Genomic DNA, 17,295 nt, shown 5'->3' on the forward strand with positions numbered 1-17,295 from the left:
TTAACTAAGGGGGATACTTATATCTACTTTGCTTCATCACCCTTTCCTCCTCAAGGGAAAAATCAATGCAAACTCAAGAAGTAGCAATCACTCCCATGGCCCACAGGCCACGGTGGGCCCTAGAACGCAGCACTATTAACCTATTTTTGCTTTCATTCATTCCCTCATCGATCACTAATTAATCTCTACTCAATCCCAGTTAGCAACTCCTTTAACTACCCTAACATATCAATCCTTTGCCATTTTCACCTTGTATCTGCTCCTTGTTCGATAAGGGGTTTCGTGTCGTGTTTTTTCTTTAGCGAAGACCAACTAAAATGGTGCGAGCGTGCAATAGAAAAAGATAGAGATTTTACCACGTAATCCAAATTTCTCCTTGTATAATGTTTGCATATTGGAAAGGTGGACGTCGGGTTATTTTCCTTGCATTACTCGACAATGTTGGCTCTACTTAGCACACTCCTTTCTCTCTAAGTGACGGACGGAATGACAACTATTGGATCTGGTTTCTCCATGAATTTTGTAAACATGAAGGTGTTGGCTAGGTGCATCTTGATCACGATGCATAGTTCACTATCACAATTTAATTCTTTCTAAAGATTCCCGAAGGAAATACATCATCTATTTAAAGGAATGTCCAAGTGCTCATACATCTTACCAAACAAAAGAGTTCCAAGAACATAACAAGGGTTTTTCTCATGAGAATAATGGTGATAGATGCGGGCATAGGAGGCACCAGGAACTATCGATGTCGTTAGTTCACCGACACATGGACCTGGTAGGTATCAAAGACAAATTTAAAATATATGAGCAGATGCCTATATTCCATGTTTATAACAAAGTCAAGGACATCATGCAAGTTTATAGAAACAACTACATCGGTGAGGATGGTAAGGTAGTCTTATGGTGGAATTGTATTCCTTTGTGTTATGGGGATAACACTAACTACTCAAAAGAAACTTGTTTCTCATTGGCAACTTTTTCTTAAAGTGAATTTTGAACGATTTGAACTTGTTGCCTTGACCAAATTCTCCAACTACATTCTAGATCTAACAAGTTTACGCAAAATTGATATTTAGAATCCCTTCTCTCTAGGGATTTTAGCTTTAAAACTACAATTTTCGTTGAGCATGCAATTGACTATAATGGTGCCATCGGAAAATACTTCTAATTTGTTATAACTATTGATTTTAATTTTCCATGATTTTTTAGTTGTGAATGGGTTGTCTAGATGCATATTCATCTTGTCACATAGGGCTTAGAGGATCAATCTAACTCATAGAAAAACCTAAGACTATCTACTGTGTGGTCTGAAAAGTGGTTTAAAACACCGTTTAAACTAAGTGTATATGCTAGAGATGTCAAAATTAAGCCCCCAATACTTAGCAACAAACCAACCTTTTGTTTTCCGCCAAGCACATAGAAATGGAAACAATGGTTGAAAGTAATGGAATTTCAACTCCCAAGGTTAGCTAGGTTATACTCAACGCTTAATAACTGATTTCTAACACTAGGCATCCTGGCCCCACTCATTCAGTTTCATACACATGACTAAACTTGGCACTGAATCTAGAGCCCCCACCTTTCTTTGCTTCAGGGTGGTTCATAATTTGTTCAAAAGGTTTGGCAAAGTTTCCATAGCCTCTGACCCAACAGAGGATAAACCTCATAGCAAGAGATTATTTTCTCTATATAGACCTACTGGGGACAAATGACTTAACTTTAGTGTGTCACAACCTAGCTAGTCATGCATTAGAGTGTTGCATCATGTTTATTCTTTCATCAGAAACTTGAAATGGGGATGACAGAACCCCCAGTCCCCTCTGAAACCAACTAGGGTTTACTAAAATAATTTTCAATGAACCTGAAATGCCCTTCTAAAATGCCCATCATTTTTGTCTTGGTTCAGAACCTCTGCCAAAAGTGGTGCACATTTTCCTAGGCCATCTTAGGGTTTTTGAATTAATTCATAAATATTTGAAGTTGGGCATTTAAAATTATATAAAATATTTAAATGCTCAAATACCTCCAAACTAAAATGTTTCATGTTGGAAATAATCCAGCTATGGACCAGGAGTGATTTGGTGATTTTTGAAGTTGCCTAGGTATTTTATTTAATTCAACAAAGTTGCAGAAGTATTAGAAAAACAGAAAACAGAAGAAAATGAAAAAAACTTACCTGGCGCCTGCCCCGGCCCACCTGCCGGCCCAGCCCAGCACCGCTCCAGCGAGCTGCTTGCCGGCCAGGCAGGCAGGCAGGTGCCCGACGGCGACCGCGGCGTGCGCCACGCACCTGCTCGCCGCCTCGCCGCTCCCCTCGCCAGGTGACGTCGAGGATCGGTCTCTCTCTCTCCCCCGAACCCCCCAGACACCCCCTCTCCTCTCCAGCTCCTCCCCCTCGCACGCCCCAGCCATGGCCGACGCCATCGCCGCCACCCCCTCGCCGTAGCCACGCCCTCCGACCACCCCACGCCGTCTCACCGTGTCCAGGAGCTCCGCCGCTGTCCACTTCATCGAGCAGCCGAGCCCCGAGCGCTCGCAACGCCCGAGACCACCGCACCGACCTCGCCCGAGCTCACCGTCGCCGGAGATCCCCTTCAACGCCGTCGTCGCTCCGGTCCATCTTCGGCCGCACCAAGAACTCCGTCGCACTCACTGTGAGCTTAGCCATCTTCCCCTCCCTTCCGTTCTTGCTCCCGAGCCGTGTAGCAACCTCCCGGAGCTCAACCGCACCCACCGCCGTGGAGCTCGTCGCCGACGTGCTCCCGGTCATCCTCCGGCCACAAGATGGTGTCCATCTCACTCACCAAGTTCCGCAGCACCTAGCTAGCTACTCCACGAGCCTCACCGAACCCTCTAGCGCCAAGTTCACCTCCGACCGAACCCCGGTGGCCGCCAAAGTCGTCGCCGGCGCCAACTCCGGCCATCCCGACCTCAACGGACTCCGCCAAGAGCTGCGGTTTGTCCTCAGCTTCCCTCCGGTGGTCTCCGCGGCCCATTTGGTGGCCGAAATGGCCAAAACCACTTCCGCCGCCGCGTCGGGCTCGCCGGCGGCTAAACGCCGGTGCAGCCGACCCGGGTTTGACCACGGGTGGGCCCTGGTTGACTCCCCTGAGTCAATGACAGGTGGGGCCCAGCCCTGTTAATTAAACAGGATTAGTTTTAATTAAGTTTTAATTAAAATAATCACCCTGACATGCGGGACCCACTGTCAGGTTTGACTTGGACCAGTTCCGTTGACCTGCTGACGTCACACTGACGTCAGGCTGACGCAGTAATTGATTTTCTGGATTTAAATTAAATCAGGAAATTCCAGAATATTATTTAAACTTCAAAAATTCATAACTTTTATTCTGTAACTCCAAATTGGACAAATTATATATGAAAAATGATCAGAAAAATCCAATCTATCCATCTGTACTATTTTCATGCATGATCAAACAAGTTAAATTGATGTTTTAAGCAGAACAAGGAAAAGCACTTTAAAAGGCCATATTTGAATTTGAAATTTGAATCCTTGATTCAAATTTGTTCAAACCCTTCTGGTTGTAGTTGCATTAGCCCAATACACTCATATTGCCATGTTTCATGCATGCATCATATTGTTGCATACTGTTTGGTAATGTTTGTGTATCGGTGCTCTCTGCGGCAGGTTCTGTCCCCGAAGAGTACCCTGATTACCCTAGCGAAGAACCGTATCAGTGCATCGAACCATCAGGCAAGCAACCAACCATTTGATCATATCGATACAATCCCATGTTCTCGCTCCTGCTCTCTTTTACTGCATTAAGACAACGCGATTCAAACTGCTGTGTGCTACGGTAGTTGAACCCATTTCCTCTGCATGACCTGTCATTGCCACAGTAACTAGATGAAACTCACTAGCATGTGTAGGAGTTGATTGAGCCATATGAATGTGTTGTTCCTACCTTGCTATGCCTGCTATGCTTAGAGTCGTGTCAGGTCTGGTTCATCTGGGTGATGGGCTAGAGTGAAATGATTATGTCGGTAATGAGAGTGGTGTGGTGAACACGATTTGGTAAAGGTATCGATGAGAGGCCATGTAGGAGTACATGGTGGGTTGTTTCATTGAAGCCGACCTTAAGCACTGAGATCTGTATGCGTGATTTAAGATACAGCTACTACCATGCATTGGGCCCGGAAATATGACCCCGCTCGACTTCTTATTCACCCTAGCTCTCTGTCCAGGAGTTGCAAGTAGTTTCTGGTGTTTGTAGCCTACTGGAGGCCGTGGACAGCGCTGACCGTAGGGGTGGGCTGTGATGCGGTAGGTACGTGGCCGGGTGTACCGAATACCCGTTAGGTATCTCGGGAACCCTGTTCACATCGTTCGGGGCCGTATGGGAAACCTCGGCCGGACTCCCTGCGGATGGAACCTGAATAGGCGATAAACCTGGACTAGAGGCTTAAGTGTTTAGGTAGGTCGTGGTCTACACCCACGTCGGCTTTCGCTTGAAGTCTGCCGAGCACATGTCGTGTGCAGACGCTAAGTGGTGGAAACATGTATGAAGAAGTACACCCCTGCAGGGTTATCATAATCTATTCGAATAGCCGCGTCCGCGGTAAAGGACTACTTGGTTGCCTATACAGTTCATAGACAAGTAAATGGGAACTGTTAAAAGCCTCAAGATAAGTGTGAGTGCCGAGGATGGCTCTTCCGTGGGAAGACGGAGGTGGATCCTCGGTAGTGTATTGAAGTGGTGAGTAGTGGACTCGTGTGCGCAAAACCATTTCAAGTTGGAGTATCGTAGGATAGCCTAGCCAAGAGTCAAAGCTGGCTTGCTGCAATAACTCCACCAACCCTTCTTGATACTATGCATGTATGTAGGATCTGATGTAAGTCTTGCTGAGTACCTTTGTACTCATGTTGCTATAATCTACATTTTTACAGAAGACGCTGCAACCCCTTCTGATGGGTTCTATGTAGACGTTGACATCAACGAGTAGGCTAAAGACCCAGGTGGTGACCCTGAGCTTGTGAAGGACCATGTAGTATAGTTAGGCTTTCCAAGCCTCTTTCATTTTACTAGTTGTCTGTACTCAGACAAGCTACTTCCGCTGCTGGTTTGTATGACTGTATGACTTGTATGTGGGGTCGTGAGACCCATACCTTTGTGTATGTTATGTATGGCTCACTGAGCCTTAAATAAAGTACTTGTGTCATAGAGTCATGTTGTGATGCTTCGTTGTATTTGCACATATCGAGCATCTTGTGTGTATGATTGAAATGCTTGGTATGTGTGGGATCTGACTATCTAGTTGTTTATCTTTAGTAGCCTCTCTTACCGGGAAATGTCTCCTAGTGTTACCGCTGAGCCATGGTAGCTTGCTACTGCTCTGGAACACTTAGGCTGGCCGGCATGTGTCCTTCTTCGTTCCTGTGTCTGTCCCTTCGGGGAAATGTCACGCTTTGAGTACCGGAGTCCTGTTAGCCCGCTACAGCCCGGTTTACCGGAGTCCTGCTAGCCCAGTGCTACAGCCCGGACCCACTTGCTGATGACCGACACGTTCGAAGCTGGGTCATGGATGCCTGTCCCTGTAAGTCTGTGCCACTTTGGGTTTACGACTAGTCATGTCAGCCCGGGCTCTTTATCATATGGATGCTAGCGACACTATCATATACGTGAGCCAACAGGCGCAAACGGTCCCGGGAAAAGGTAAGACGACACCCGTGGGGATACCGTGCGTGAGGCCGCAAAGTGATATGAGGTGTTACCAGCTAGATCGATGTGACATCGAGTCGGGGTCCTGACAGCGTTGGCATCAGAGCCGGACTGCCTGTAGGTTCTCCAAGCCAAACTGGTCGATGTTGAGTCTAGAAATTCTTTAGTTATATGTAGGGGAATTGTTTGTGGGTTGGAACGTAAGGCTCCTTTTACTCCTTATACCTTATGACTTTCTGATCTGAGTCAGTCCATTCTTCCACCGGGGTTAAGGAATTAGGATCTGTTCTCTCTATCAGGATCACGAGTTACTAATCAGTAGTACCTTATAAGTTTGATGGTTACCAGCCTAGTTCAGTTCTACTACCACATTATGTTGCCAGAATGGTTTCAGAATTTTGATATGGTGATGTTGAGTGTGTACGAAATCCTTTGTCAAATGTCTCAAATCCTTTTGAGCATTTACAGCTGTTATGCTGCCGAAATTTTGCTAGAAATTCTAATGCCTTTGCATTATGATTGTGCTTTCAGATGGCCACTCGCGACCTCAATCAAGTGGTTCGCCTGACTCGATGCCTAGATGTACCCGGCCATACTGCTAAGTTGGTCAGGGTAATGACTGAGGCTGGATACCGCTGGTATCCTGAGTACACGGTCGAAGAGCAATTCCGAGACTTTAATCAAAGCCAGTATCTCTGCACTGTCAGGATATTTCCATCTTATCCTGGATCCACCGAGCCTCTTCACTGCTCTTATGGACTCGGGGTTACTATGGAGGTGACTTCTACGAGGACTACTACGGATCGGTCTGAGTTAGTGGTAGTATCACTAGTTCGCACTAGCTGTGTCGTCTATCGTCCCGCGTGACTCGTGGGATATGACCTAGTTCGTACTCCTTCCGGAGGTGTAGAAAAATAATGTATAGGAGCTTGGAATGCCTTCGATGAGATGTAATCCTCTTTTCACCGTAATAGTACTTTGTTTGGTCTTGTACTAAACCCTGTATGGTGTGTATGACGATGGAATAAAAGAAGAAGTTTCTGTATCTACCATGTCATACGGATGATCATCTTGCATTCCGAGTTATTTCTTACATTATGAATCCTATGTCGGAATTTTACCATCCTGACTAAATCATTGTCTTGTTTACCTAGGATGGTCAACACGCGCGCTAACCCTGCTTCTCAAGAGCAGGCCGAAGGCAGTGAAGCCAGGGATGCAAATCTGCCTCATCCTCCTTCACTAGCCGAGGTTATGATGGAAGCTGAGAGAAACAAGCGGGAGACAAACCGTTTGTTGGAGCGTATTGAACAGAATACAGCACACCATCAGAGGGCTAACGTGGTGTCACTCAGTGATTTTATCAAATTGCATCCACCCACGTTCCACCACTCCGTCGAGCCTCTCGACGCTGATGACTGGCTTCGCAGTATCTCTCACAAACTGCGTTCCGCGCTGGTAGCGGAGGCTGACAAGGTCACCTTTGTTGCATATCATCTTGAAGGCCCCGCCAGTCTATGGTGGGAGAATTATGGAGCTATGCGCCCAGCGGGCCATGTCACTACTTGGGCTGAATTCAGCGAGGCTTTCCGTGAACATCACATTCCGGAGGGTCTCATGGACCGTAAACGTGAAGAATTTTGCAGTTTCACCCAAGGCCGACTTTCTGTGGATGCTTACAGCAGGGAGTTTGGTAATCTCGCACGATATGCAACCGAGGAAGTGTCTACCGATGCCAAGAAGCAAGCAAGGTTCCGTAAGGGCCTTAGTCCTGAGCTTCGCCGCGACCTCCGTCTGCATGAGTGCACATCTTTTTCGAAACTTGTCAACAAAGCCATCAGTGCTGAAACTGGTCAGACTGACTATGACGCAACACGCAAGCATGGCCGTGACATGGGTTTCTCATCCGGTGCTGGTCCTCAGAAGCGCCGCGTGTGGGTGCCCAACACCGCCCTGCCACCCAGGTTTACACCGAGGCCATCCTTCCAGGCGCCTCGCCCCGTTCAACAGTCTGCTCCAGCCAAGCCCTATGGGGGTCCAACTAACAATGCTCCTCCACGTACCAGTTCCGTGACTTGTTTCAAGTGTGGGGAATCTGGTCACTATATGCGTGAGTGTCCCCAGACCAACCCCAATCAATCTGCTAAAGCTGTTGGCCGTGGCAAGCCGACAGGAAAAATATTCCACGCCAAGCCGGTCACCGCTTCACGTGGCCATGTCAACTGTATCTCTGCCGAAGAAGCTCAAGAGGATCCCAATGTCGTTCTCGGTACGCTTCTTGTTAACTGCCACCCGGCATCTGTTCTTTTCGATACAGGAGCCTCTCATTCTTTTATATCCGAAAGTTATGCTTGTTTGCATAACATTGCATTCTGTGACATGCCATCCACTATGGAAATCTCTACCCCTGGTTCTAGATGGCAGACCTCTAGGGTAAGTTATGGAAATGAAATCCAAGTCGACAGACTTGTTTTCCTCGCGTCTTTGATAGCCCTTAAATCTTCAGATATTAATATCATTCTGGGTATGGACTGGATGTCGGCTCATCATGCCCAAATCGATTGCTTCTCTAGGACTGTTCAACTCACCCATCCTTCGGGAGAAATAGTCAATGTCTTGACCCGAATAGCCAAGCGACAATTATATTCTCTTAACGCCAGCCCTTTGCCAGACCTTGAGGACGTTCCGGTAGTCCATGACTTCCCGGATGTCTTTCCAGAGGAATTGCCAGGTGTTCCACCTGACAGGGATGTTGAGTTTGTAATAGACCTCATTCCAGGAACCGTTCCGATTGCTAGAAGACCTTATAAGATGGCACCCCTAGAACTAGCCGAGCTTAAGAAACAACTCGATGAGTCCTTGAAAAAGGGTTTCATCCGACCTAGCTCATCTCCGTGGGCTTGCCCCGTCCTATTCGTCAAGAAGAAGGATGGTACGGACCGGATGGTTGTAGATTACCGACCTGTCAACTTGGTCACAATCAAGAACAAATATCCGCTTCCCAGGATCAACGACCTGTACGATCAGCTCGCTGGATCCTCAATCTTCTCCAAAATGGATTTGAGGTTGGGCTACCATCAAATCAAAATCAGAAACGGGGACATTCCTAAAACGGCCTTTGTTACTCGTTACGGCCAATACGAGTACACCGTCATGTCCTTCGGATTAACCAACGCTCCAGCCACCTTTTCTCGGTTAATGAACTCAATCTTCATGGAGTATTTGGATAAATTCGTCGTGGTTTACCTCGATGATATACTCATCTACTCCAAGAACGAGGAAGAACATGCCAAACATCTAAGGCTAGTGCTGCAGAAACTTCGAGAGCATCGCCTTTATGCCAAATTTTCTAAATGTGAATTCTGGTTGTCAGAAGTGACCTATCTGGGTCATGTAATATCTGGTAAAGGTATTGCTGTTAACCCTGAGCGAGTTCAAGCCGTCCTTAACTGGACTCCACCTGAATCGGTCAAGCAAGTTCGGAGCTTTCTGGGCTTAGCGAGCTATTGTCGTCGCTTTGTCGAGAACTTCTCCAAGGTTGCTAAACCTCTAACCGAACTCCTCAAGAAAGATAAAAAGTTCGAGTGGACTCCACAATGTGAGCACAGCTTTCAGGAACTGAAAAGACGCCTGACTTCTGCTCCCGTACTGGTACCGCCAGACTTCTCTAAGGACTTTGTTATCTACTGCGACGCCTCGCGACAAGGACTAGGTTGCATTCTCATGCAAGATCGACACGTAATTGCCTACGCTTCACGGCAATTGCACCCACATGAGGAGAATTATCCTACTCATGATCTAGAGCTTGCAGCCGTAGTCTATGCACTTAAGACCTGGCGACATTACCTCCTCGGTAATCGTTGCGAAATATTCACTGATCACCAAAGCCTGAAGTACATCTTCACCCAACCGGATCTGAATCTCAGGCAAAGACGTTGGGTTGAATTGATCACAGACTTCGACTTAGGAATAACCTACACCCCAGGGAAAGCCAACGTCATGGCTGATGCGCTAAGTCGTAAATCTTATTGTAACAATCTGATGTTACAACAAAGTCAACCGCTTCTCCATGAGGAATTTCGGAAGCTTAACCTTCACATTGTTCCTCAAGGATTTCTTTCCACCTTGGTGGCGAAACCTACTCTTACGGATCAAATCATTGCTGCCCAGAAGCGAGATAAGGGAATAGCTAAGATCAAGGAGAACATTGCTAGCGGAGGTGCTAGTTGTTTCTCCACAAATGATCATGGTGTTGTGTACTTTGAGAACCGTCTAGTGGTTCCCAAGAACCAGCATCTACGGCAGTTGATCCTTAAGGAGGCTCATGAATCTCCTCTCACTATTCATCCCGGTAGCACTAAGATGTATCAGGACCTACGCCAGAGGTTCTGGTGGACTAGGATGAAGAGAGAAATTTCTCAGTATATTGCAAATTGCGACGTCTGTCGTCGTGTAAAAGCAGAGCACCAACGGCCTGCTGGCACCCTTCAACCCTTAGCTATTCCTGAATGGAAATGGGATAAAATTGGTATGGATTTCATTACCGGTTTTCCCAGGACTAAGAGAGGGAATAATGCTATCTTCGTCGTGGTCGATCGTCTTTCCAAAGTAGCCCATTTCTTACCTATTCGTGAGAGTATAACCGCTAGTCAGCTGGCAGACTTATACATCTCCCGAATAGTGTCCCTCCATGGTGTTCCTTTGGAAATTAACTCGGATCGAGGAAGTCTTTTCACCTCTCGATTTTGGGAAAGTTTCCAAAATGCTATGGGAACCCGTCTCTCCTTTAGCACAGCTTTCCACCCTCAGTCAAGCGGTCAAGTGGAACGCGTCAACCAAGTTCTAGAAGACATGCTTCGAGCCTCTGTTATCTCATTTGGAATGGACTGGGAGAAGTGTCTTCCATTTGCCGAATTCGCTTACAACAACAGCTATCAATCTAGCTTGGGTAAAGCCCCCTTTGAAGTTCTCTATGGACGACGGTGTCGAACACCCCTTAACTGGTCAGAGACCGGGGAAAGACAATTCTTTGGCCCGGATATGATCCAGGAAGCAGAAGAACAAGTTCGCATCGTTCGTGAAAAGTTGAAAACAGCCCAATCTCGTCAAAAGAGTCAATATGACCGAAAACATAAGGCTATGACTTTCGAGGTTGACGAGAAGGCTTATCTTCGGGTCACCCCTCTGAAGGGAACCCATCGTTTCGGTATCAAAGGCAAATTGGCTCCTCGTTACATTGGACCTTTTCGCATTCTCGCCAAACGAGGAGAAGTTGCCTACCAGTTGGAACTACCTCCGCATCTCTCCAGAGTCCACGACGTCTTCCACGTTTCTCAACTCAGGCGTTGCTTCTCGGATCCTATCCGTGAAGTGGACCACGAAACGCTTGATCTCCAAGATAATCTTACATATCGAGAGTACCCTGTTCGTATCCTCGATCAGGCCGAGCGTACCACTCGACGTCATAATATCAAGTTTCTCAAGGTTCAATGGTCGCACCATTCTGAGGATGAAGCAACTTGGGAAAGGGAGGATCGTCTTCGACTCGAGTACCCCGCCTTCTTCCCGGAGGAACCCAAATCTCGGGACGAGATTCTTTTGAGTGGGGGTGAGTTGTCACACCCTAGCTAGTCATGCATTAGAGTGTTGCATCATGTTTACTTCTTCATCAGAAACTTGAAATGGGGATGACAGAACCCCCAGTCCCCTCTGAAACCAACTAGGGTTTACTAAAATAATTTTCAATGAACCTGAAATGCCCTTCTAAAATGCCCATCATTTTTGTCTTGGTTCAGAACCTCTGCCAAAAGTGGTGCACATTTTCCTAGGCCATCTTAGGGTTTTTGAATTAATTCATAAATATTTGAATTTGGGCATTTAAAATTATATAAAATATTTAAATGCTCAAATACCTCCAAACTAAAATGTTTCATGTTGGAAATAATCCAACTATGGACCAGGAGTGATTTGGTGATTTTTGAAGTTGCCTAGGTATTTTATTAAATTCAACAAAGTTGCAGATATATTAAATAAAAACAGAAACGGAAAAAAAGGGGGAAAGCTTACCTGGCGCCTGCCCCCGGCCCACTTGCCGGCCCAGCCCAGCACCGCTCCAGCGAGCTGCTTGCCGGCCAGGCAGGCAGGCAGGTGCCCGACGGCGACCGCGGCGTGCGCCACGCACCTGCTCGCCGCCTCGCCGCTCCCCTCGCCAGGTGACGTCGTGGATCGGCCTCCCTCTCTCCCCCGAACCCCCCAGACACCCCCTCTCCTCTCCAGCTCCTCCCCCTCGCACGCCCCAGCCATGGCCGACGCCATCGCCGCCACCCCCTCGCCGTAGCCACGCCCTCCGACCACCCCACGCCGTCTCACCGTGTCCAGGAGCTCCGCCGCTGTCCACTTCATCGAGCAGCCGAGCCCCGAGCGCTCGCAACGCCCGAGACCACCGCACCGACCTCGCCCGAGCTCACCGTCGCCGGAGATCCCCTTCAACGCCGTCGTCGCTCCGGTCCATCTCCGGCCGCACCAAGAACTCCGTCGCACTCACTGTGAGCTTAGCCATCTTCCCCTCCCTTCCGTTCTTGCTCCCGAGCCGTGTAGCAACTTCCCGGAGCTCAACCGCACCCACCGCCGTGGAGCTCGTCGCCGACGTACTCCCGGTCATCCTCCGGCCACAAGATGGTGTCCATCTTACTCACCAAGTTCCGCAGCACCTAGCTAGCTACTCCACGAGCCTCACCGAACCCTCTAGCGCCAAGTTCACCTCCGACCGAACCCCGGTGGCCGCCAAAGTCTTCGCCGGCGCCAACTCCGGCCATCCCGACCTCAACGGACTCCGCCAAGAGCTGCGGTTTGTCCTCAGCTTCCCTCCGGTGGTCTCCGCGGCCCATTTGGTGGCCGAAATGGCCAAAACCACTTCCGCCGCCGCGTCGGGCTCGCCGGCGGCTAAACGCCGGTGCAGCCGACCCGGGTTTGACCACGGGTGGGCCCTGGTTGACTCCCCTGAGTCAATGACAGGTGGGGCCCAGCCCTGTTAATTAAACAGGATTAGTTTTAATTAAGTTTTAATTAAAATAATCACCCTGACATGCGGGACCCACTGTCAGGTTTGACCTGGACCAGTTCCGTTGACCTGCTGACGTCACACTGACGTCAGGCTGACGCAGTAATTGATTTTCTGGATTTAAATTAAATTAGGAAATTCCAGAATATTATTTAAACTTCAAAAATTCATAACTTTTATTCTGTAACTCCAAATTGGACAAATTATATATGAAAAATGATCAGAAAAATCCAATCTATCCATCTGTACTATTTTCATGCATGATCAAACAAGTTAAATTGATGTTTTAAGCAGAACAAGGAAAAGCACTTTAAAAGGCCATATTTGAATTTGAAATTTGAATCCTTGATTCAAATTTGTTCAAACCCTTCTGGTTGTAGTTGCATTAGCCCAATACACTCATATTGCCATGTTTCATGCATGCATCATATTGTTGCATACTGTTTGGTAATGTTTGTGTATCGGTGCTCTCTGCGGAAGGTTCTGTCCCCGAAGAGTACCCTGATTACCCTAGCGAAGAACCGTATCAGTGCATCGAACCATCAGGCAAGCAACCAACCATTTGATCATATCGATACAATCCCATGTTCTCGCTCCTGCTCTCTTTTACTGCATTAAGACAACGCGATTCAAACTGCTATGTGCTACGGTAGTTGAACCCATTTCCTCTGCATGACCTGTCATTGCCACAGTAACTAGATGAAACTCACTAGCATGTGTAGGAGTTGATTGAGCCATATGAATGTGTTGTTCCTACCTTGCTATGCCTGCTATGCTTAGAGTCGTGTCAGGTCTGGTTCATCTGGGTGATGGGCTAGAGTGAAATGATTATGTCGGTAATGAGAGTGGTGTGGTGAACACGATTTGGTAAAGGTATCGATGAGAGGCCATGTAGGAGTACATGGTGGGTTGTTTCATTGAAGCCGACCTTAAGCACTGAGATCTGTATGCGTGATTTAAGATACAGCTACTACCATGCATTGGGCCCTGAAATATGACCCCGCTCGACTTCTTATTCACCCTAGCTCTCTGTCCAGGAGTTGCAAGTAGTTTCTGGTGTTTGTAGCCTACTGGAGGCCGTGGAAAGCGCTGACCGTAGGGGTGGGCTGTGATGCGGTAGGTACGTGGCCGGGTGTACCGAATACCCGTTAGGTATCTCGGGAACCCTGTTCACATCGTTCGGGGCCGTATGGGAAACCTCGGCCGGACTCCCTGCGGATGGAACCTGAATAGGCGATAAACCTGGACTAGAGGCTTAAGTGTTTAGGTAGGTCGTGGTCTACACCCACGTCGGCTTTCGCTTGAAGTCTGCCGAGCACATGTCGTGTGCAGACGCTAAGTGGTGGAAACATGTATGAAGAAGTACACCCCTGCAGGGTTATCATAATCTATTCGAATAGCCGCGTCCGCGGTAAAGGACTACTTGGTTGCCTATACAGTTCATAGACAAGTAAATGGAAACTGTTAAAAGCCTCAAGATAAGTGTGAGTGCCGAGGATGGCTCTTCCGTAGGAAGACGGAGATGGATCCTCGGTAGTGTATTGAAGTGGTGAGTAGTGGACTCATGTGCGCAAAACCATTTCAAGTTGGAGTATCGTAGGATAGCCTAGCCAAGAGTCAAAGCTGGCTTGCTGCAATAACTCCACCAACCCTTCTTGATACTATGCATGTATGTAGGATCTGATGTAAGTCTTGCTGAGTACCTTTGTACTCATGTTGCTATAATCTACATTTTTACAGAAGACGCTGCAACCCCTTCTGATGGGTTCTATGTAGACGTTGACATCAACGAGTAGGCTAAAGACCCAGGTGGTGACCCTGAGCTTGTGAAGGACCACGTAGTATAGCTAGGCTTTCCAAGCCTCTTTTATTTTACTAGTTGTCTGTACTCAGACAAGTTACTTCCGCTGCTGGTTTGTATGACTGTATGACTTGTATGTGGGGTCGTGAGACCCGTACCTTTGTGTATGTTATGTATGGCTCACTGAGCCTTAAATAAAGTACTTGTGTCATAGAGTCATGTTGTGATGCTTCGTTGTATTTGCACATATCGAGCATATTGTGTGTATGATTGAGATGCTTGGTATGTGTGGGATCTGACTATCTAGTTGTTTATCTTTAGTAGCCTCTCTTACCGGGAAATGTCTCCTAGTGTTACCGCTGAGCCATGGTAGCTTGCTACTGCTCTGGAACACTTAGGCTGGCCGGCATGTGTCCTTCTTCATTCCTGTGTCTGTCCCTTCGGGGAAATGTCACGCTTTGAGTACCGGAGTCCTGTTAGCCCGCTACAGCCCGGTTTACCGGAGTCCTGCTAGCCCAGTGCTACAGCCCGGACCCACTTGCTGATGACCGACACGTTCGAAGCTGGGTCATGGATGCCTGTCCCTGTAAGTCTGTGCCACTTTGGGTTTACGACTAGTCATGTCAGCCCGGGCTCTTTATCATATGGATGCTAGCGACACTATCATATACGTGAGCCAACAGGCGCAAACGGTCCCGGGAAAAGGTAAGACGACACCCGTGGGGATACCGTGCGTGAGGCCGCAAAGTGATATGAGGTGTTACCAGCTAGATCGATGTGACATCGAGTCGGGGTCCTGACATAGTGCTACCATCCCAGGGCTTTATAAGGAGCAAAGGCTCCTCAACAAGTGGTGAATAGCTTATTTCTCATTTCACCTTTCTGTCATTGAATTGTCTAATCACATTCCATGCATCACTTGTCATCACTATGCACATTAGGGACATGAATCTGATAGACATAGGCATAGAAGGCACCAGGAATCACCGACATATCATCATAACTACACCATGCACTGCATACGTCGGTTCGACGTTGTGCCTCGCCCTCCTACTCCATCGTCTCGACAATTCTCCCACATCTTCGTCTAGTGGGACACCATTGTATGCTTTTGCTCCACCAACCCTGCTACATCACACTTTTAAATCATCTCGATGACCCGACAATACTATGTACACGGTCATGAAGCCTAACACTATTTCTTACTGGTTCTAGACCTTGAGCTTACTTCAGTTGGGTGGATGGAGAAAAACACACTGGCAAGCCTACCAAAGTGCTCCCATGGGTAGAGCCACATTTCTCTCTTCCACGGGGACAACACTACAAATGTAGCATATTAAAGGACAAATGAGAAACTAAAGTAAAAATGAAAGCCACATTATTTCCACACTACTGCAGGGGACAGAATTATTAGGGTTCTTCCATGGGGAGTGATTTTTGTCCTTCAGATTCAGCAGCGAGTGATTCATAGGGGTCGAATCATCGAGCGCCCCGCGTGAACAATTGCAGATCTGTCTGGTCGAGTTTATGCAGAATTGATAGTTAGAGTCATTTTTCTCTAGAGATTTCAAATATTAAGCTAAAAAATTCAAAGAGCAAATGTTTCCTTATGTAGTTGGAGAAAGCCTCTAATTATGGTCACAACTATTGGGTTTATTTTCTATGAATTTTGTAATAATTGATGTGTTGATTAGGTTCATTTTGATCTTGGCACGCAAAGTTCATCGGAGCAATTCAGGTCTTCGTGAAAAACCTAAGGTCGTCCACGGTGTGGTCTAGAAGTTGTTCAAAGTTGTTGGGGAACGCGGTAATTGCAAAATATTTCCTACGATCACACAAGATCTATCTATGTGATGCGTAGCAACGAGAGGGGAGAGTTGATGACCCACAGGTGTAGGGGATCTATCATAGTCCTTTAGATAAGTAAGAGTGTCGAACCCAACGAGGAGCGGAAGGAAATGACAAGCGTTTTTCAGTAAGGTATTCTCTGCAAGCACTGAAGTTATCGGTAACAGATAGTATTGTGATAAGGTAATTTGTAATGGGTAACAAGCTATGAAAGTAAATAAGGTGCAGCAAGGTGGCCCAATCCTTTTTGTAGCAAAGGACAAGACTGGAAAAGTTCTTATATAGAAAAAAGCGCTCCCGAGGACACATGGGAATTCAAGCTAGTTTTCATCACATTCATATGATTCGCGTTCGTTACTTTGATAATTTGATATGTGGGTGGACCGGTGCTTGGGTACTGCCCTTTCTTGTACAAGCATCCCACTTATGATTAAACCCTATTGCAAGCATCCACAACTACAAAAGAAGTATTAAGGTAAACCTAACCATAGCATGAAACATATGGATCCAAATCAGCCCCTTACGAAGCAACACATAAACTAGGGTTTAAGCTTCTGTCACTCTAGCAACCCATCATCTACTTATTACTTCCCAATGCCTTCCTCTAGGCCCAAATAATGGTGAACTGTCATGTAGTCGACGTTCACATAACACCACTAGAGGAGAGACAACATACATCTCATCAAAATATCAAACGAATACCAAATTCACATGACTACTTATAGCAAGACTTCACCCATGTCCTCGGGAACAAACTTAACTACTCACAAAGCATATTCATGTTCATGATCAGAGGGGTATTAATATGCATTAAGGATCTGAACAAATGATCTTCCACCAAATAAACCAACTAGCATCAACTACAAGGAGTAATCAACACTACTAGCAACCCACAAGTGCCA

Source organism: Triticum dicoccoides, chromosome 5B (genome assembly GCF_002162155.2).
Source record: "Triticum dicoccoides isolate Atlit2015 ecotype Zavitan chromosome 5B, WEW_v2.0, whole genome shotgun sequence".
NCBI classification, from domain to species: domain Eukaryota; kingdom Viridiplantae; phylum Streptophyta; class Magnoliopsida; order Poales; family Poaceae; genus Triticum; species Triticum dicoccoides.